The following is a 22670-nucleotide window of genomic DNA, read 5'->3' as shown; positions in this document are numbered from 1 at the left end:
CTTTCTCAATTGCAAGTGACCTACTGAATAGAAAAGGACAGTTTCAGGTCCAGGAATTTAAATAAGTCCTCAGATCTCTCTTCCTTGCTTCTGTTTTCTCTTATAGTTGCATCTCTTATAAGCAGATGAACTTCTCTCAGAGATTCGGATGATAGGGCAGTGCCATGGATAATTTCAGATTTTTATATCATCCTGGCTAGCAACTTCAAGGCCAAAAGGGATACCTTCTCTTTCATTATTTATGAAGTCCAAGGCAAAGTCTCTGAATAATACGTCAGAGAATAGTATGTTTACACCTTAGATTAATTACAAAGGCCAAGAGGGCAGGCCCATGAAACAGGTCCAATCCTGTGGACAGAGGGATAATATATATGATTGGCAGCCTGATCAATGTGGAATGCCCAAGGGGAAATTCTTTAAAGGAAAAGAGGAACACTGTTAATAAGAGAAGAGGTGAGGGATACTGTGAAGATGAAAAAACAAATATCCCTTATACAAGGTAATATCCAGTCTCCCTAGCCTAGCACTCTTGAACTTTCTTGGACTGGCTTCTGCTTATTTTTCTAGCCTAATCTTTTGCCATTTACTCCCAAGAAGTCTACAATCGAACCATGCTGAACTTTCTGCTCTTTTCTGAATAGGCTGTGTTAGGCAGAATAGTGGCCCCCAAAGATGTCCACACCCTAATTCTTGGAACCTGTGAATGTTATCTTACAGGACAAAGGGTATGCTGCAGATGTGATTAAGGTTAAAGACCTTGAGATGGGGAGATTATCTTGGATTATCAAGGTTGGCCCAATCTAATCATATGAGTTCTAAAATGCAGAGAACCTTTCTCAGATTCGGAGAACCAGAGAGATGGCAGTGTAAGAAGAACTTGACCCACTGTTGCTGGCTTTGAAGACTAGGGAAGAGGGCCACAAACCAAAGAATGTAGGTGGCCTCTAGAAGTCTCTAGAAGGAAAAGGCAAGGAAATGGATTCCTCCCTAGAGCCTCCAGAAAGTAATGCAGTCCTACTGACATTTTGATTTTAGCCCAGTGAGACTTGTGTCAGACTTAGGACCTATCATAGAACTGAAAGATAGTATACCTGTATTGTTTAAGCCCCATGTCTATGGTAACTTGTTACAGCAGTGATAGGAAACTAATACATTAGGCATGTTATTTCATACTTTTGTAGAGGAGGAAAAAGTTTTCCTTGACTCTCTTAGGGTCACTGGCTAGGTCTGAAAATTAAACTGACAAAGACAGATTAATAGGAGAAAGGCATAAAAGTTTATTTAATATAAGTTTTATGTGACACAGGGGCTTTCAGAAGGAAATGAAGACCCAAAGAAATGGCCATTTTATGCACAGTTATGGAGGAATATGATAGATTAAGGAGCATGAGGTAATTGTAGTAACTTGGGGAAACTTAGCAAGGGCTATTTATTAGGATTCTTTTCATCATCCCTTTGTCTTTGTAGATAAAGGGGCTCCTTTCCTCTGGGTATAGGGAGGACACCTCTCACATGAGGATCTTGTAACCTATTTCAGGGAAGATGGCTGAGGAGAGGGGGTCAAAGTGACCTTCTTGCTTCTGTTGTTTTCTCAAACTCCTTCAGCTTAAAATATGCAATATGCTAAGGTGCCATATTTTGGAGTAGCATGTCCTGAACTCTTGCTTTGCATATTCTGGCCATTTCATGTAAAATATCTTCCCTACTGACCCTCCCCACTCACCCAGTCTGTTTGGTGAATGCCTACCGTTGTTCAAAATATAACTCAGATGTTAGCTCCTCTCTGAAGCCTTCTTTAGTATCAGCCCCAGGAAGATGTGAGTACTTCTTTCCTTCGGCCGCACAACATTCTCTGCATTATTCTGCTATAGTATTTAACACACTATATCCTATTCCCCAATGTAAACCACAGGTCAAACAATGTTAGAAGCATAATACATTTTAATAACTGTTGGTGAATGCATGAAAAGTTACTGCACTGATTACTCATTTTGAAATTTAAATAGGAAGGAGAAAGAGTTGGAAACTGTAAAATGTTCAGCATATTGCAAAAAGAGAAAATGAATATAACATTATATATTTAACTTCTATCATCATAAAAATGCTGGAAATCAATCAATAGTGGAAAATTTTTCAAATACATTGAAGATAGCAGACACATTTTTATTACAGGAAAATCTTGTCTTAATTACTTAATATAATCTCCTATGTCAGTAACTGAACTAATAAATTTGGGGGGTAAGAAATTGGTTATAATCAATCTTTCTTGACATAGCAAGGTTTTAGATTGAATTATAAACATCAATAAACTTGGAAAATATGGTATTTTTCCTAATGGCATTAATTAATATCTAATGTTATCACCTAGAATCTGGCCAATACATTTATGTAAAGCCAACCTGCGAGATGGTCCCCAAAGGATTCTTGCCTCCTGAAATTCACTCTCTTGAGTAGTCCCCTTCCATACTGAATAGGGCTATCCTATGTGATAAATAGGACTTTGTAAAAGGAACAATGTATGACTTCTGAGGCTAGATCATAAATGATATTGCTGCTTCCACCTTACTCTCTTGAGTTGCTCATTCTGGGGAAAGACAGACAGACAGTGCTGTGAGGACACTCAAGCAGTCCTGTGGAGGAGCCAATTAGAGAAGAACTGAGGTCTCCCAGCAACAAGTAGCACCAAAATGCCAGCTGTTTAAGTGAGCCACTTTGGAATCAGGTCCCCAGTCAAACTCGAAGATAATTGTATCCCTGGTCCATTTCTTGATTGCAAGCTCACAAGAGATCCTGAACAGTAATTACTCAGCTAAGTTGCTCTCAAATTCCTGACCCACAGAAACTGTGAGAGATAATAAGTCTATTGTTGTTTTAAGTCATTAAGTTTTGGGGTAGTTTTTTATGCAGCAATAGGTAACTAGCATACCACTTGCAGAATAGAACATATAGACAAAATTCACCATTTTTGGTGAATAAAGTACTTCCTCATGTTAGCCATGAATTAAAAAAAAAGAAAAAGTTATTATCCTTTCACCATCAGCCTTAGCCTTACAAACCATTAAACTGGAGAGTTTCAAAGCAGAAGGAAGATAACCTTAGAGCACTCTGTTTCTTTAGGATTTTATACTAAAAAAAAAAATGAAGTACCAGTCTTGATATTCCACTGCCAGTTCTCAGTGATCAGTGACCAGTGGTGAAAATGGATCACTTCCTCCAGATTCTTTTCTACCATTGGAGCATGTGAATTTGGATGGTGTAGTGGTTAATTTTATGTGTCAACTTGACCACAAGGTGCCCAGGCATTACTCAGATTGAACATTATTTTGGGTGTGTCTGTGAGGGTGTTTCTGGGTGAGATTAATATTTGAGGGAAGACTGAGTAAAGCATATTTTCCTCTTTTATGTGGGTGGGCCTCATCCAATAAATTGAAGACCTGAGTGGAACAAAAAGGCTAAATAAGAGAGAACTTCTCCTGCCTGACTGTTGAACTGGGACATTGGTCTTTTCTGATCTTCAGAATCAGACAGAAACATTGGCTTTTTTTGGGTCTTGAACCTGCTGGGTTTTGGACTCAGACTGGAACTACACATCAGCGCTCCTGGGTCTCCAGCTTGCCAACTGCAGATCTTTGGACTTGTCAGCCTCTATAGTTGTGTGAGCCAATTCCTTATAATAAATCTGTCTATCTATCTATATAATCTAACTACCTATCTATCTATCTATTATCTATTTATTCTACTCTACTATATCTATATTATATACATTACATACTATAATATAGAATAATAAATATATATTAATATGTGATAATATATATAGGATATATATATATATGTATAAATCCTATTGGTTCTGTTTCTCTGGAGAATGCTGACTCACGCAGGTGGTGAGATTCATAATGTGACTTCAGAAAAACGAGAAAGAAATGACACACTGTAAGTTTTCCTCTTGATAAGGTTCAGGAAAGAAATAGAACTTTGGGGCTTTTCTGTTTTCCTGAAGAAAAAATGAGAAGGCATAAAAGCTACCTTCCATCTTTCAGGTCTGATCTTCCTGTGGCTCGTCATATTTTTCCTATTTTAGAGAATCTGTGGATGGACACACACTCAGTATGTCTCTATAATTACTGCTTCAAGTGTGACCATTGCAGAACAAATGGCTTGATGTCATCTCATCTAAAGCTTCAGGGAGAATGTTTTAGGCAGGGAGAAGAGAATGATGAAGAAGGGCAAAGGAAGAACAACCTAGGCCTAACTGTGTGGAGACAGAAAGTGATGAATTGGTTCAGGCACAGACCAGAACTGCCCCTTGGCTGTTGAGTTAACACAGACACACTCTGGTAAATGCCCTAAAGAAGATGAATTAAATGAAACACTTTAGTTCTAAAGGAAGTATTTCCTGCAAAAGAGTAAGATGGGGTACAAATAAAAGAAAAAGACCTTCATTCTACCTTAACTTACTCAATTCTGAGAAAGTAACACATTATAGTTGAAATGCTTTCTGCTCATAAGGTAAATTTTGAATCAGATAAGATATTAATGATTCTGATAAACTTTTTCACATGAATCTATAAATACTTAGCCCAAGTTATTATTGGTACCACTGTTTACAAGTCAGTTAGAGTATTTTTGCAGACTTGCTATAACACTGCTTCAGTTTAGATAGAATGACTAAATGTTTGTCTTTGGTGTCCTGAAATTTAATAATAGAGCTGTGTAGCAGAGTTCAGTCTTTCTAAGCAGGAATGGCAAAGTGGTTTCAAATTATTATTTTTTTGCCATCTTATGACTGCTGGTATGTAATTAGTACTTTAATTTTAAAGTATAAGTATCTATTTATCAGGCTGCAGAAGTAAAATTTTTCCCCTTGCTCTATGCATAGGTAGGGAAGCTACTGAGTGACCTCTGCAGGGATGGTAGCAGGAGTTCATGGGGTGCAGCCAAGACCTAGTGTTATCTCTTCCCCTTGTCTAAATTCAGAGAAACTAGACAATAAAAAAGGTAAGATTTTACTACATTAGAGTGTAGATTCTAGGCAGTTCTTAGGATTAGGCAATAAATGTGAGCTCTACAAGGGCAGAAACTTTGCTGTTTTTCTTTCCTGATCAAACCTAAGCACCTATGCACTTAACGAGTATTTCTTGAATGTATGAAGGAGCTAGGAAATGCTCAAAAGAAAACATAGTCAAGTGAAGAAATGGCACCTATGGAAGTCAAGACTCACTAACTCTGGGAATTGCTACTTGGCCCCTGTTCTGGACTAGGTTTTGATTTTTATAGCAACAGTACACTTAATTGGAATCACCTCTAGCTTACGGCTTTAATCTTGGATCTACAGACCCCAAGAAGTAGGGTCAAGCCTTGGGTGGTCAGTAAAGACCCCAAAATGATATGCAAAATTTTGTATGCAATCATACATTTTTCTGAGATTTCTTAGCTTTCATCAGAGTCTCAAAAGAATCTGTAACCCATAAAAAGTTAAGAGCTACTGCTCAACAGAGAAATTTAGAAGAGGACAGCCTCTCTGAAAGAGCCATTTGAGAAGACATCTGAGAGGAAGTTGAGCTGTGGGGCTGCCTAGAGGAAGAGTGTTGTAGGCACTGGGAGCAACATATTAAAGGCCCAATGTGGTGGTGAGGTTGGTATGTTTGAAGAACGATAAGAAGGCCTTTGTCATGGAGCAGAGTTAGGAAAGGGAGAGTGGTAGCAAATGAGTAGGAAAGGTAGTTGGGAGCCAGATCATGCAGGATCTTATAAGTGACTGTAAGAATTTTATCATTTTCTGACTATAAGAAGATGTTATTGATTAAAGAACATGGTCAGGGAGGCAGAATAAGTATTCACAATCTGTGACAGTGACAGGCTGTCTTTGAAACGTTATTTCCTGGGTAGGACAAAAAGAAAAACTAGGAACTCTGAAGATATAGTCAAATATCTCATGAGCACCAAATAACTACTCTTAAGGTAGATGTGTTTGAAAATGACTAATAAGGAACGTATTGTGTTATTATTTAAGCTATCAGGATGGGTATTGATTTAGTTCTTTAAAGAAAGCTTCTTATTTCTGGAGAGTTGAATGAATTTATATTTCCCAGAGACCCAGTTCTTAGAAAGGGAGTTATTTTGGTGTATGGCAATACTTAGGTATTTTCACTTAGGTGATCTTTCAGGTATACAGGGAATTTGCATAATAAATTTTGCATGTATATATCTCCTCTCTCCTTTGTTGCAAAGGAAGTCAAGTAATAAATATTATTCCTCAGTAAAGTGTTCAACAAAAGAAAACAAATATTTACAATAGTGATCTGTGATAAGGAGAGGAGGATGAGAAGGCTTAACCTACAGTTTATGCCAAAATTTTTTATCTGGAGGAAATAACGGGAGGGGCTATTTCTAATCACTCAATAAATAGGTACTTATTAAGGGTTATTATATAAAATGAAAACTGCTAAGTGTAATAGGAAGGTTGTAAAATTTGGACCTCATTTATTCATTCATTTATTATTCTTTAATTCAAATCGACTAATACCTATCATGTACATACCTACATGTACCAGGTACTGTGCTAGGAGCCGAAAATAAAAGAAAAAGTTTTAATTACAACTACAAATAATTAAGAGTCTAGTAAGAATTCAACAGAGTAAAAGTGGCTTCTAATTCTAAATAAAAATAGGGTCAGCATATGTCTTCACAATAGACTGTTCATCTCTGGCTGCTCTTTGGAGTTTCTCTTCTCCCTTTCTGCTTTGACTTTGCTTTTAATCAACAGAACTGTCAGCATAAGTGGATATATCAGATGGCAATCCAACTGGACAAACGCCTAATTCTCATGGTCAGTTTAGATGACTGCTTTCAGTTCCCTTCTGCTCATCCTCTGAAAGTGCTGCAGAGCTCACTTCAGTATTTTCCATCCATAATCACTTTGTGGTCTTTAGATGTGTGCACACACAGGCTACTTCATGGAAAGCCCTACCTCTCTATTCATAGAGAAAGTTTATGTGATTTAAATGATGCTTAGCTCTCATTTCAGTACTTGGACATCAGGCAATTAATTAATTCTTGCTTTTGCATTTGGAAAGATTCCACTCCGTACTGAATCCTCAGCAGGACAAAGTTCTTATCTTATTAACACATTGGTAGATTAAAATGGTAATGGGAGGGTAATAATCTCTCCAGCCCACAGACACCTCTCAGACCACTAAGTGTCTACCGTAGTCATATGACTTTGTAAATACATTTCGGTTTCAGTTACCTATTGCTGTGTAACAAACAATCCCAAATCTTAGAGGATTAAAGCAACAAACATTTTATTTTGTTCTGATATTGCAATATGGGCTGGGCTCAGCCAAGCAGTTCTTCCACTGAGCTTGCGGGAGGTCATTGGTGTAGACATATTCAGCTGGTGGTGCTGCTGGGGGATGCTGGGACAGTTGTGCCTTCCTGTCTTCATGTTGTTTCAGGCTTCTGCCTCTCTATATACACTGTTTCCTCTCCATATTATCTTTCTGCAGGCTGATGGCTTTCTTTACAAGGCACCTCAACGCTGTCAAGAATCCCAGGACTTATTAAGTCTTAGCCCCAGAACTAAAATGCATTATTTCTAACAAATTCTGTTAGGGATGGAGATTCACAGGGCCAACCCAGATTCAAGGTGAGGAAACCACACAGGGGTGTGAATATTCAGAGGCATGGTTCAATGGAGGCCTCTAATAACTATAATAACTATAACTACCTTGAATCGAGCGATCTGCAAACCTGTATTAGACACTCAGGTTGAAAAGGAACTTTAGCATGGTAGGGGTGAGCTCCTTAGGAAGGGTAAAGGGTACTAGTCCTTCATGATCAGGGTCCTAACTGTTCTGTACTTCATCATTCCAACAATGCTTAATTTTTAGAAGTCATCTTGCCTTTAATCATCCTGGTCCCTTTGTCTGGGACAGCTTTTCCCCACTTTTGACATCTGGCACAGGCTCTCCTCCCATGAGTTCCAGCTCAGGATTCGCCTCCTTCAGGAAGCCTTGCTTGATGCTCTCACATTCTCTTAGGTCATCACTTCCAAGCTTCTAGAATATATTCTGCATTAATCTCCTTTACAGACCTTACCACATTGCATTAAAATGTCTGGGAATTTCTTTCATGAGTTTGTTTCCTCAGATAGACTGTGAATACTCTGAAGGTGGGGGCTGAGTCTTATTAACATGATTCCTGTCACTCCATAAGTACCCAGTAGCAACATGTTAAAACACAATTGAAACCATAGGAGTGGTTATCCAGAATAATGCAATGCAAATAGATATTGGATGGTTGATTGAATAAATCTATTTCTCTTAGTTACTGGGTAAGAGATATAAACTCTGATTTCAGACCTGGTGAATTTTCAGTAAGCTTCATAAACATTTCAATTCCTAGCTTGGAAAGAAGAAGCAATATGCCTTGGGCATAACTTTTCAAGAAATATCGATGTTTAACAGCATAAATCTTTCAGGTGGGGGCAGATGGCTAAAAATAAATCCATACCATTCTGAAGAGGCTGGCTAAAATTCTGAGTGCATGCATTCATGCTACCAAACACAAAACTATTCTCTTGCTTCTACAAAACAGAATAAAACCTGTAGGAAACCAAATTACTTTGCTAAGTGTGACAAATCCAAATGGCTACAGAGCAAGAAATAACATAAATCAATGGGTCTCTGGGAAAACACCAGGAGTTATTTTGAGGTAAGTGAAATCCAGCCTTCATCCTAAAACCACACTGCATTCCCATAGATCAAGTTTTTAATTTCAAGCTATATGGAAAGTGATTTATGCACAATGATTTCAACTACTTGAAAGCCCTAAATAAATGTGAAAGTAACAGGGTGCTACTCAAGCATATGCCTGCATCACTGGCCTCTCTTCCTTTAAGTACTTTGTGGTGAGCTGTATGCCTGTATTTGACAATTTCCCCCAAAAAACTTAAAAGCAGATGCTGCAGGGGTTTGGATTATCAGGTGACTCACAGTGCTCGAATCTGATATGCCGTTGCTAAGGCAATGAAACGTCATAGACATTATTTTCCAGCTACCGTCTTTTTCCTGTTTTCAGAATCTGTTGTTCTAAAAGGAAGGGATACAGTGGCAAGAACTCTTGATGACGAAGCAGAAGAGTTGGGTTCTAAGTATGGCTCTGCAACTCCTTAGCCATGTGATGCTGGACAAGTCGTCTGACCTCTATGGGTTTATAAGATTCCTCACTAATAAAATATCACTGGAGAGAAAAATAAAAATCTAGATGTCTGCTGTTTTTTCCTCTAAGAATATGTGATTTTCCACAATCCATGGCTGTGGTACCTTTTATAACTGAGGTTTTACTTTAGAACTTTAATATTTTAAATCATGCCGACAACCTGGATTATTAGGAGCTTCTGGCTGGTACCATTGGGTAGATGAAGCCCAGCCTTCCAATCTTGGCCCATGAAGAAATAACATACAAAAAACTGAATCAGCAGTCAGGAGGTCACAGACTAATTGCTTAAATTAACTGGCTTTCAGTTTCCTCATCTGTCAAATGAAGGGTTGGATTTGATAATCTAAAGTCCTTCCACCTGTGAACAGTCTCCACCATGAGTCTTAGGGCCTATTTCCCCTCATTTTAAGAGATGAGTAATTAAAGCCCTGAGACTGTGTGTGTGTGATTTGTCTGAGGCTCCACAGCTGTTTAGGGGTGGAAACTTCTAGCAGGCAGAGGACAACCTCAAAATGTTAGATCCTGTTAGTTTCAGGGGATCCACTAGCACAACAATAACATAATAAAACCACAGCTATTCATGTTAATTTAATATTTACTACAGGCCAAGTACTTCATTAAGTAATAATTACATGCATTATTTCTTTGGATCCTCACATGAATTCTACAAAGTGGGTGACTGCCATCCCCAAATTGTAGATGTAGGCCGGAGTAATTAAATAACTTGCCAGGTTCACATTGCTAGTAGCAATGTTAGAGGCAAAGCTATATCCAGGCCATTCTGACTTTAAAATCTATTATATTGCCTCCTATGAGCAGTCAACGTTTAAAATTCTGTCTCCTCCATATTCTTTCTCCTTCTGTATTGAGCACCATCAATAAGTGAAGCCTTGCTCCTCCGAACTCCTAAAGCCCCATTAGGTGTAACCCACGGGAATCTGTCAAACACTGTCTTGAATCATCATTATTCAGGTACACGTCATCTTCCTAAATTAAGCCTTAATCTTTCTGAAGACAGAAAAGTTTTCCTAGATTCCTTCTGCCCTTCAAGATTCTTTGCATAAAGTGACTGTTTAGAAATATCTGTGGTTGAAACGAGTCCCCTTCTGCAGTAAGTTCACCTCAGTAGAGAGAGATGATTTTATTTTAAATATGAAGGACCCCTCCATTCTGCTTGCTCATTTATCACACTCATCTTTGGATTCTTTAGCTGTGTGAAACATTAAGAACAAGGTGGAACAGATGACATCCAGAGGAGGGCAAGCCACGCTAATATTTGTTGACTGGCCCATTGAAATGGTAATGAGGTAGAATTACCGCCCTGGGCTACAGCAGACCTGGAGCTCTGCTGCCTTGTTATTCATCTTTTCCTGTGGGGTTCACAACCCAGGCAGACAGTTTCTGCCAGGCAAACCCCAAACCTCTTGGTGAAGTGACAAGAAATATCCACCCCAGTACACATCTTCCTAAGAAGGCCTAAGGCAGAGTACTGACTTTCTCCATAGTTCCCAGGCAATCCAATCTGCCATAAAGTACAGTTCAGAGCACCATGCTACAGGGAAAAACAAGCAAACAGAAAAGAAAAAAGTCCATTCTGTATACTGATTTTGTCTAACGTGGCATTTCTGTCTAACTGCGGGTGGCCACAGTTCTTCCATGCTGCTGCCAGATTAATTCTTCCCAAACATGGCTCCAACGATGCACTAGCTCTACCTCCTAAAAAAGGCAGCCTGGGAATGCAAGGTTTGCCACAGTTTGGCTCCAACCTATATTTACATCTTTTGTTCCTATTATTTCAAATTCCAACCAACAATCTCCTATATTTATTCTATACGTTTCCATGCCTTTAAATGTGTGCGGTTTCTTTCAGTAAGTCAAAAGTCTAGCTATGCTTTAAATTCCAGCAGTTCACTTGCCCCAGCATAAAAACCTACTCTGACTGCACTTCTTGGCAGAAATATCTCCTCCCTCTGCTAACACTGGTTTTCTCAGAGCATTTATACGTTTTCTTGTCTGGCTCATGTTTGTTCAAACTGCAGAGACTAGTCTAATGCCTAGCACATGACAGGCATCCCAATAAATGTTTGTTGAACAAACATTGTTTTTTACTTCATGTGGCTTTGGAAACAAAATATAAAATTTACACAGAATCATCACTTTCAAGGGTCATAGACAATTCCCAGTTTTCAAGGACTGAGGGCTCTGGAGTCTCCTCAGCACTTTCAGGGCCAAGTGCTATACTTGGGTACCTCGAGACTTCCCTGTAGCAGGCAGCTGACACTGAATAATATTAATGTACTTGATTTCCTGAGTGCCTACTCTGTGCTAAATCACTTCACATTCACACCCCTAGTCCTCCTGGAGACAGACTGATGATGGCTATCTCGTTTTAGAGAAGACGGATGAACAATGCTCAAAGATCAACAGCCTTGCCCAGAGGTGCACTGAGAGTGAGTGCCAGTGCCACGAATCACATCCAGGTCTGTCTGGCCGCAAATCTCGCTTTTCTCCCACCACCCCATGTTACCTCTTTGAACTGCACAGTAGGTTCTATGGAAGTTTCTGTTATTTCTCTGTCACTTCTCTGAGGTTCATTTCCCACTCCTGCAGTGTCACAAAAGGCCAACTACGCCTGCCAGTGACCTGCTTCCTCTAACAGGATTTCCGAGGGCTGTGGGGCCATTTCAGCATCTGCATGGTCCGCTCCTCTCTACCCAGCGAAGAGCTCCCAGGGGGCACCGGCAGCCTGGCAGCAGGTCATTTCAGCTGCTTGTTTTTGCTGCCCTCTCAGTCCATACTGCTTATTTCAAATCTTCCTGTGGTATATCACTTACTTGCCCCGAATTCCCATTTTACCTTCCAGAAGGGAAGGTCTCAATCTCAGAGACTAAGTCACAATTGTGGCAACTCTCAAAGGAGCATCAGGGAAGAGTAGAAACCTTACTGTCAGACTTACTAATTGGGATGTGTGGAAAATTCTACTGAGACTCGTTTAATGAAGATTACCTTTGAACTACATATGAAGAAATGGTTTTCTGGGCCTTGAGGAAGTCCATGATAGGGGTATGTGTGTAGAGAGAGAGTGAGTGAGGAACTCTAAATTAAGAAAGCAGAACTATTTCCAAGCACCAAAGCATCCCCTTGAATACAGTTAATAAACCAAATCAAAATAGTGTGTGGAAAAACTGAGACCTCAATGGCAGAGTCAAAACTGAATCTACTCAGAAGAGTCAGATTTGGACTCTAAGGAAGTTTTAGAAAAATCTGAACCAGTTTATTTTCCTTATATTTTCCTTTTTATGTGTACCCAAGAATTATATATGATTTTTTTTAAATGCCTCAATAAGTATATTAGAACTCTTTTAATAAATATAAAATAAAAAGTCTACATGGATAAAATAGCAAGTGCCATAGTCAGATTGGTATTTTTCTCTGATGTAGCTTATAAAAATATTTAAAGGTAGAATGGAAATAACTTGTATTTTTGCATCAGATAGGTTCAGTTTAAATTCTGGTTTTAACACTTTCTAGCCCTGGGATCCTGGCATGTTTTTAGGTCTCACTGACAAAGTAAAATTAGTACAATGTGGCTAATAATATGTAAAATTTATTAAATCATTACTTTCATTTGGTAAGATTTTTAAACATTTAGTTTTAGTTTTTTTTTTTTTACTATAAAGTCAAAAATATGTATCTCCTTAAAAAACCTATAGTTTCTTTGCCAGTTGATTTTGTAGTTTCAATAAAGTAGCATGTATTTTACATATGAGCTTTGCTGTCACTTAGTAGAATAAGGGGAAAAAAAAGTCCAGGAGGTTTGGTGGAGTCCAAAGTCTTGGTGGAGATTGGTAGGTTTCCCCTAAGTACTAGTGTAAATATAGTATCTGACAAGGCCTTGACTTATCTCCTTTAAGAAGGCATGGTCTGATACTCTGGTTTCTCTTCAGATCGTATAAATCTTTCGCCTTTTACTAAAGATTTCCGTGGAGAGGAACAATTAAAAAAAAAAAAAAAGAAGGCATGGTCTGAAACAACACCATGAGTCCCAGGATTTCATAACTGAATTTTTGTTTTGGTCTGTATGGTATGGCCTTCTAGTTTCATAATAATAATTAATAGTAACAGAATTTTTGGTGGGCTTGTAGGGGAGCAGAATTCCCTTCCCATTCTCCACCGCCCCCCCCCCACCCACCATGCAACCCCGTCCTTCCCCCAAGGTTACAGTTGATCTTCCTCAGATATCTTTCACTCATTGGTCAAAGGCTGAACTAAGGACCATAGTTAAAGAATAAAATAAGATGGGAGGCCACCAGTCTGTCTGAACTCCTGACCATAGCTGATATTCAGAGCCTGATAGGAATTTTTTTTAGACCTTTTCTCCTAAGCTAAAATAAAACTATGTACCCAGAGGAAAAGAAGCAAATTGGAAGGGCAGATCAACCTATTTATCATTCAGGCTGTAATCCAGTTCTTTGGGGAACTGGAAACAACTGACTTTGTCTTGCAAATCTCTGCAAGGCTGGAGGTGTGGCTCTAGAAAATGATTTAAAGCTCACCTGTCGGGGGCTTCCCTGGTGGCGCAGTGGTTGAGAATCTGCCTGCTAATGCAGGGGACACGGGTTCGAGCCCTGGTCTGGGAAGATGCCACATGCCACGGAGCAGCTGGGCCCGTGAGCAACAATTGCTGAGCCTGCGCGTCTGGAGCCTGTGCCCCGTGACGGGAGGGGCCGCGATAGAGAAAGGCCCGCGCACCGCGATGAAGAGCGGTCCCCGCACCGCGATGAAGAGTGGCCCCCGCTTGCCGCAACTGGAGAAAGCCCTCGCACGAACCGAAGACCCAACACAGCCAAAAATAAATAAATAAATAAATAAATAAATAAGAAAATCCTTTAAAAAAAAAAAAAAAAAAAAAAAAAAAAAAAGCTCACCTGTCTTTTTGCCCATCCCTAAACCTCCCCTATTCTTGTAGATATTGAGATGTTAGAAACAGAACTGTCCTGAACTTAAAATTTTAAATTATCCTAGACCTCTGATAATAGGCAAATATGCAACCAAAACTCTATCTTGGAAAAAACTTGAATACTTTCTCTATGGCTTTGTAATGTAGATTTTCTACCTCCATTTTCTCTAGGAGCTAAGAGCCATTATATGAAATGTAAACATTAGGGAGAAATTTCTCATCAGAAGGGGAGAAAAGAAAATGGAGGTATTTGGAAATTGGACAAATGAGAAATCTTAAAAATCTTATCTAAAAGTATTAGCAAAAAAAAAAAAAAAAGAAAGAAATTGGCCATTTGAACAGATAAACTTAACCTTTTCCAATTGCCAGAACAAAAATTGGATCCAACTATTCTTTTATAAACTAGTGAGTTTTGTACTATTGTACCCATCTCATGACTGAATTGTTTTAAAAAACAAAACTGTAAGATTTCTTTTTGTATGTCTGCGTGTGTCTACATATGTATTTTGTAGATGTGTAATATTTTTCTACCTTTAGACGGTACTACCAAAACTAATTTAGGAAGAGCTCTATCTAACTGGTTTAGAATTAAAGTGCTTATAAATTAAGTATTCCTAAAGTTCTCATAAATGAGAATGAACGAACTAACTAACTAACTAACCCAAATGCTTTTCAAGTTTACATGATCTGGGAAAATACTCAGTATTAAGGTTAATTTAAATTTGTTGGTTTAATTAAAATAGGCATGTCTTAGAGTTATCAATACTAAATATAAAACATATTCTACCTGTTATCTCATGTTATCTCTGTTACAAAATTTGTCAGCAAGAAAAATAACTTGTTTTGATAAAATTTTCATACCATAATTGTTGATAACAATGAATTAAATAGATGTAAGATGAGTTTTTAGGTGCAATAATTATGTTTTATGGTATGTGTACTTAAAAATAGCTTTCAAAATCTTTTGGTAACTTGAAACTTTAGAATTTTGCTAAGTTAAATTAAATGATGGAAGTTTACTGAATATCCAGGTCATTTCCAAGTAAGATAAAATATTGAACATTAATTATTGAATATAGTTCATCCGTTTTTAGCTTCTTATTACAGAGGAACTGAAACGGAGCAGGACCCTGTGGGGCTCCTGGGCACGGAAGTCTTTCCATGTCCCCCGCCCCCCGTTCTTGTTTGTAGGGAATAGACTCCAGCCTCCTTGACCTTCCCCAAGTTCCAGAGGGCAGATTTGAACAGTTGGTAATCAGGGAAGGGAGGTGATGCAGAGACAAGGGAGGAGCAGCCAAGAAACAATAGTGCAGCCTTGGGGCAGGGTCCTGGTTCCCACTCAAGGGATACACATAACAATACCTTTGAGCTCTTTTTTTTTTTTTTTTTTTTTTTTAATTTTATAGCTACTTTATTTATTTATTTATTTATTTTTGGCTGTGTTGGGTCTTCGGTTCGTGCGAGGGCTTTCTCCGGTTACGGCAAGCGGGGGCCACTCTTCATCGCGGTGCGGGGACCGCTCTTCATCGCGATGCGCGGGCCTCTCACTGTCGCGGCCCCTCCCGTTGCGGGGCACAGGCTCCAGACGCGCAGGCTCAGCAGTTGTGGCTCACGGGCCCAGCCGCTCCATGGCATGTGGGATCTTCCCAGACCAGGGCCCGAACCCGTGTCCCCCGCATTAGCAGGCAGACTCTCAACCACTGCGCCACCAGGGAAGCCCCCTTTGAGCTCTTTACAGAACTAAAACCCCCAACAAATGGAAGATGTTAGCATTCTTCATTCCAGAGGAGATCACAGTCTGATAACCTCGAGAGACTCATCAGGAGACCACCTGAGGCCAGATTAAAGGAACCAGAAAAGCTCTTTAGTAGACCACCTGAGGCCAGATAAAAGGAGTGCAGGGGGGCTTCCCTGGTGGCGCAGTGGTTGAGAATCTGCCTGCTAATGCAGGGGACACGGGTTCGAGCCCTGGTCTGGGAAGATCCCACATGCCACGGAGCAGCTGGGCCCGTGAGCCACAATTGCTGAGCCTGCGCGTCTGGAGCCTGTGCCCCGCGACGGGAGGGGCCGCGATAGAGAAAGGCCCGCGCACCGCGATGAAGAGCGGTCCCCGCACCGCGATGAAGAGTGGCCCCCGCTTGCCGCAACTGGAGAAAGCCCTCGCACGAACCGAAGACCCAACACAGCCAAAAATAATAAATAAATAAATAAATAAATAAATAAGAAAATCCTTTAAAAAAAAAAAAAAAAAAAAGGAGTGCAGGCCCTGCACACACCCTGATCCTTATCAGCAACCCCGCCCATTGCTATAAAACTCCTCACAGAATCTCCCTGGGCTGGGACACACAGTTTTGAGGGGCACGAGCCTGCTGTGTCCCCCTTTTCCTGGCAAAGCAATAAAGCTATTCTTTTCTACTTCACCCAAAACTCTGTCTCTGAGATTCAGTTTGGCACTGGTACACAGAGGCTGAGTTTTCAGCATCAGTGTGGCCATGTGATTAAGTTCTGCCCAATGGCACATGAAGGGAAATGAAGTGTCCAACTTTGGGTCCTGACCTTAAAATGAAGATGCAGTCCTTTTCCCTGCTCATTGTTGGAATGTGGATGGGATGGTGAAAGCTGGAGACATTATCTCAGGTCAAAGATGAAAACTATATGTTAAAGTTGGCAACAGATAGAAAGAACATGGGCTATGATGACTTTGGAGTTGCCATATCACCTTAGATGACTGATCTAGCCTTTAATGTGAAAGAGAAGTAAATTTTATCTTGTTTAAGCCACTATGATTTTGGGTCTCTGTTACAGAAGCCAAAAAAGCTATGTTATTAGCCTCTCCACCCTCATGGTCCTGTCCCTCTCATCCTCCCCTCTCCCTAAACAGCATGACTCACTCTACCCAGTGCAGCAATCTTATAAAGGGGATTCTTTGAGCTTCTATTGTGAGAACCTGCTAAATTTTCTTGAACTCTCGTTGCCTTGGAGTTACTAGTTCTCCTCCCTGGTGAACGGAGTCCAAATCTAAAGCTGGGCTCCAATACTTATATAAATTGTTTCTCAAAATCTGGTTAATGTTCATTTCGATTACCTGAATTCTGCTACGTTTCCTATCTCCTCTTAGTATCTTCAACTCCCTTAAGATGGACTTAATACTGACTATAACCTTAGGTTGCTTTTTCCTTTCCTTGACCATGTGATCCTTTCTGTTCATCATTTACCACCATAAAGTCCACAGACAGCTGTTTCTATAGCCCTAGAAAATAGACCTGTTCCCTGGTTCCAATCTCTTCCTGCTTTGCACTGAACTCTTCAGCCGAAGATGACTGGAAGAAGTTTGCCAAAGCATATCAGTATTCATAATGTTGAATGATTACGTGCAAGTGGCACTTTTTTCCTTATGACAGCTCTAAAAAAAGTTTTCTCCATTATACAGATGAGAAAACTGAGGCTCATAATGCATTTGTGTCTTGACCAAGATGCCTCATTTAATAAGTAATGGACCTTCAATTGAATCGCAATCTCTATTTTTCCTTCTCTATATACTATTGCCCAAGCCCAGTGATAAGACAAGAGTTCAAAGATGAGGGCTCAGGTGACAAGAAGAAAAAGGAATCTTTAGTGATCATGTCCTGGAACAGGTACACAGACTCCAGAGAGGTGAAGGGACTATCTAGCATTCTGCCCTAAAAGCCATATTAACACCAGGATGCTAAGATTAACATTTCAAAGCTGTTCAGAAAAAAAGGATGCTCTCCTTCTAACTTTTACTTTTTGAATTTTTTTAAAAATCATTTTTCTCACTTTTCCTCCCCCAGGATTCTTCTAGTTCCCTGACCTTGACAGACATTTCCACTTAAGTCCTCTGAATTATGATGCAGTAAAATGACTTATTTTAATTTCCCTAGGTGTCTTTATTGAATTCTTTCACAGTGCTTTATGAAAAGTATCTGATTACTAATTCACAGAAGACTATTATGAGATTTTCTGCTAAGTGGCTGCCACAGTGGTAGTCAGGCCCAGGAGCCTCTGCAGTTGCTGGTTCTGACCCACTGCCTGCAGGTTCAGAAGTAAGGAGCCTAGCTAAGCTCCAGAATTTTGCAGTTTCCTCTATTATATCACCTCCTGAACAACTCCTAAAAGAAAATACTGCCCCAGCCTTCTGGCAAAACTCTTGAAAGATTAGAAAGTAAGGTATTTTAACACAGAAGTTAAGATCTTGGGGTCTGGAATCAGACTGGCTTTAAATCTCATTGCTTCTGTTTAAATGACTTTGGGCAAGTTACTTAATCTCTCTGTTCCTCTGTTTTGTAGTCTGTAAAGTGAAGGTAATAACCATCTCATAGAGTATTTGTGAGGATTTGTGACTTAATATAAGTAAGGTGCTTAGAACAGTGACTGGCTCATATTAAGTGCTTCCTAAAAAGTTAATTATTTCTCTTATAATTAAGAGTTAGTAAGAGTCCCGTGAAACCTGATGCAAAATACCATAGCATGTGAAAGGTCCGTGAGTACTTGCAACTCCTAGGCATTTTCTGGCCCATGTATGTAAACACATGTATGTAAACATGAAATCACATGAAACCATCGTACTTAGCAGTGTGATTCCTCTAACTCAACTTGACTGAAAAATATAGAAGATCATGTGGAAATGTCCCAAGTAATCAGATGACTCTCAAGGAAGAGAATTCCCATGAGAGATCTGGTAGTTACAGGCAGAATGAGTTACCGAATGAATTATAGAATGAGTTACCACTGAAGAGTCACTGTGGGTTAATGTTCTGATCAGCTTGACTAAACTTTAGACATGTTTCTTCCTATAAGCCCCTGATCTCCCTTTTCTTGGAGCACTTGCTTTAGAAAACTCAAAATTGTAAGTTTTTTCTCTGCCCCTTTGAGATGTAAATCTTCTCCCAGTCTCTTGCTGGTTTTAAAACCCAGGAATGTCTTTCTCAAGGAGTTACAAGCCATCCCTTTGAAATGTAGACATCAAAAAAGATAGTGCCCCTATCCCCCAGAGACTATGGGAGGATAGGAGCCTTATTCAATAAGTATCAATTAGCAAACACAGATGGCCCAATTACATTGAAAGACCTTCCCCTTAACTGTCTTTCAGTACTTTTCCACTAGCTCACCCCGCTCTTAAAAACTCTCCCACCTTTGTTTCAGGGGAGTTGAGTTCAATTTCTCTCCTCTATTCCAACAGTCTTGAATAAGGCTTCCTCCTGTTTAACTCCATCCAGTACAATTTTTCTTTGACAGGACAATCAGTAAGTAGAATCCAACTGTGAAACAAGTGTTTCTAATCATAAGCAATGGTGATGATATAAAAGTGTAAGAGAAAAACAAATGAAGACCCTTGTCCTCCCTCCCCCCAGTTGCCAGCCAACAAACCAACAACAATATTTTGCCTTAGAGTAAGGGAGAGGAAAGAAGTGAATTGTAGGAAGTGATGAATGTGGCTCAGAGTCAAGGTAGAAGATCAATTCTAGTCATTACAGATAAGTTACAATATCTTAGGGGTTGGTTGGGCTTTGAGGAGACTGGACAAAGGCTCAAAGTTACAGACTTCTGTGAGAAAGTACACAAAAAGATTCTTCTCACAATGACAGTCAACTCAACTCTCCAGGAAGAGCTCCAGGTGAACACCAGCCATCTGTCTCTAAAGGCCCTGGGAGTGTGCTGAGATCTTCCACCTACCTAGAAAGCCTCTCTTTAAGAAGTCAGTCTTTAAGCATAGCTGTCAGCTACAAAATTCTGGCTTATGTCTGAGTCTGCAGAACCAGGGTCATTCACATGCCCTCCAAGGATAAATTAGGCATCTCTAAGCCTTGAAGAATCAGAGTGGTGGTGGCTGGTGTTCAAACATTTAAAATGTATTGGAGTGCCAGCATGAATTTGCTGGGTGGAAAAACATGAATTCTGAAAAATGGATATTATGACACATTATAAAGTGTAAATGAATAAACCAGCGTGGTGCTGACATGTGAATAGATGCAGACACATAAGGGGAACACAATAGAAAGTGAATAAAAAATAAATATCATTGGCTATGAAGCATGTAATAAATGTGCTTCTCAGATCAGTGAGGACCACAAGGACTATTAATTCATTGAATGATGTAGCGGGAGTAGTAATCAATTAAAATAAAGTTTGATCCATACCTCATTCCTTATATAAGAGAAAATTACATACAGATCAAATACAGAAACACCAAAATGATAAAAATACTAGAAGAAACGATACAAAGATTCTTATACATTCTTGTTGTGATAGAGGCTTTCCTAATAAAACACAAAACTTTGAAATCATTAATTTTTTAAAAGCTTGATTAAATCAATTACAAAATAATTTAAAATTTCTGTATGGCAAGTTAGGTCATAAGATAAATAAAAAACTGGGGAAAGGTAGTTGCAACTTTGTCGAAAACACTGAGATGGGGCTTCCCTGGTGGCGCAGTGGTTGAGAATCTGCCTGCCAATGCAGGGGACATGGGTTCGAGCCCTGGTCTGGGAAGATCCCACATGCTGTGGAGCAAATGAGCCCGTGAGCCACAACTACTGAGCCTGCGCATCTGGAGCCTGTGCTCCGCAACAAGAGGGGCAGCGACAGTGAGAGGCCCACGCACCACGATGAAGAGTGGCCCCCGCTCGCCGCAACTAGCAAAAGCCCTCACACAGAAACGAAGACCCAACACAGCCAAAAAAAACCAAACCAAAACAAAACAAAAACACTGAGATGTATGCCTAATAATAAAAACTCCTTCAAATCAATAGAAATAGAGTAACAACCCCCCCTAAAATGGGCAAAGGATATGAACAGATAGTTCAAAGAGAAAAGTAAATATAAATGAAACTTAAGCATATGAAAAGAAGCTCAACTTCACTCATAATTCAAGAATTGGCACAGAGGTACTATTTTTCACCTGCCAAGTAGGTAAAAGTCCAGAAGTTTGATAACACTGTATATCAGTCAGTACACAACAGACTTCCTTTTATTGCTGGTGTTGGGGTAAATCATTATAACCCCTAAGAAGGGGAACTTGGCAATACTTATCAAAAGCACAAATACACGTGCACCCTGAACCAGCAAATTAACTTTTAGGAATGTATCCATCAGATATATGTCTGCAAGTGTAAAGAAACAAGGCTATTCACTGCAGCATTGTTTATAACAACAACATACTGTAAACAATCCCTATCAATAGGGAGACAGTTAAATAAATTGTGCTACATTCATACAACTAAGTACCACGAAGTATTCTATGTTCTGTTATGGAATAATCTCCATTAATTTAAATTAATGGGTTAAAAAGTAAGATGAAGAACAGTGTGTAGAATATGCTACTATTTGTAAAATAGCTTAAAACAGAGGGATAAAATGGGGGAAAGAATACGCATATATTTCAAATTAAAATCTTTAGGAAGAAAATTTCTCAGCATTAAAAAAAAAGTAAAAATGATGAATTTTAAAAGTTTTCTTCAGTCTGAAATCTTAAAACTGAGAATACAGGTGATCAGTAAAGAAATTCAGGATATAAGGATCACACAGGTTTAAGGAAACCATGGTTAGCACACAGGAATTTGAATAAGCTTGGCATATCCCCATGTCTTTGTATCACTGTACCAAAAATGTGCATAAAACCACATTTGATTCAGGAATACATGAGCAGATAAAATATATCTTAACTTAAATTTGTATTAGAGATACCAAACCTAAGCACACTGAAATTCTCTTACTTGACATCTCATAATTTGAAATGTTCCATTTAATCCTTTTCCAAATCTAGACTATGTCTGATGTTTATTTAAGATAGGAACTCATGCTCAGATATTCCCAAATGGAACAGAGGCTCTATATCTTTCTCTGAGAGACTGTGGTGATATTTTTAGCACTAATCATGCCTATGAAAACTTTCAACTCTGGAAATTCAAAGTCTGGAGTACTCTCAAGAGTTTGGAAAATCTTTTTTTAAACTGGTAATTTTTCATTAATGTTTACATTTCCTTTGTCTACCAGCTTTTATCCTCCCTCAAGATGGATATGTGTTTGTACACATATATCTATACACACATACATATACATATACATATGGAAGAGATTGAAAACAAAACATTTTCTTTTAAAGTGTATTTGCAATTAGAACACTCCCTAACACCATACACAAAAATAAACTCAAAATGGATTAAAGACCTAAATGTAAGGCCAGACACCATCAAACTCTTAGAGGAAAACATAGGTAGAACACTCTATGACATAAATCACAACAAGATCCTTTTTGACCCACCTCCTAGAGAAATGGAAATAAAAACAAAAATAAACAAATGGGACCTAATGAAACTTAAAAGCTTTTGCACAGCAAAGGAAAACATAAACAAGATGAAAAGACAACCCTCAGAATGGGAGAAAATATTTGCAAGCGAAGCAACTGGCAAAGGATTAATCTCCAAAATATACAGGCAGCTCATGCAGCTCAATATCAAAAAAACAA

The 22670-nt window shown here is 39.1% G+C and overlaps 1 protein-coding gene and 1 pseudogene across 10 annotated transcripts in view; one reads left to right on the top strand and one right to left on the bottom strand.

The window, feature by feature from the left end:
• Positions 1–22670, bottom strand: part of ANKS1B (ankyrin repeat and sterile alpha motif domain containing 1B) — a 1183808-nt gene that overhangs the window by 425243 nt on the left and 735895 nt on the right. The gene's annotated exons all lie outside the window — the stretch shown is intronic.
• On the top strand, positions 13159–13226 carry LOC114238367 (U5 spliceosomal RNA; annotated as a pseudogene).

The sequence above is a fragment of the Balaenoptera acutorostrata genome, chromosome 11, assembly GCF_949987535.1.
Source record: "Balaenoptera acutorostrata chromosome 11, mBalAcu1.1, whole genome shotgun sequence".
In the NCBI taxonomy this organism is placed as follows: domain Eukaryota; kingdom Metazoa; phylum Chordata; class Mammalia; order Artiodactyla; family Balaenopteridae; genus Balaenoptera; species Balaenoptera acutorostrata.
The sequence above is the reverse complement of the archived record's forward strand: the minus strand, read 5'-3'. Positions and strand labels throughout refer to the sequence as shown.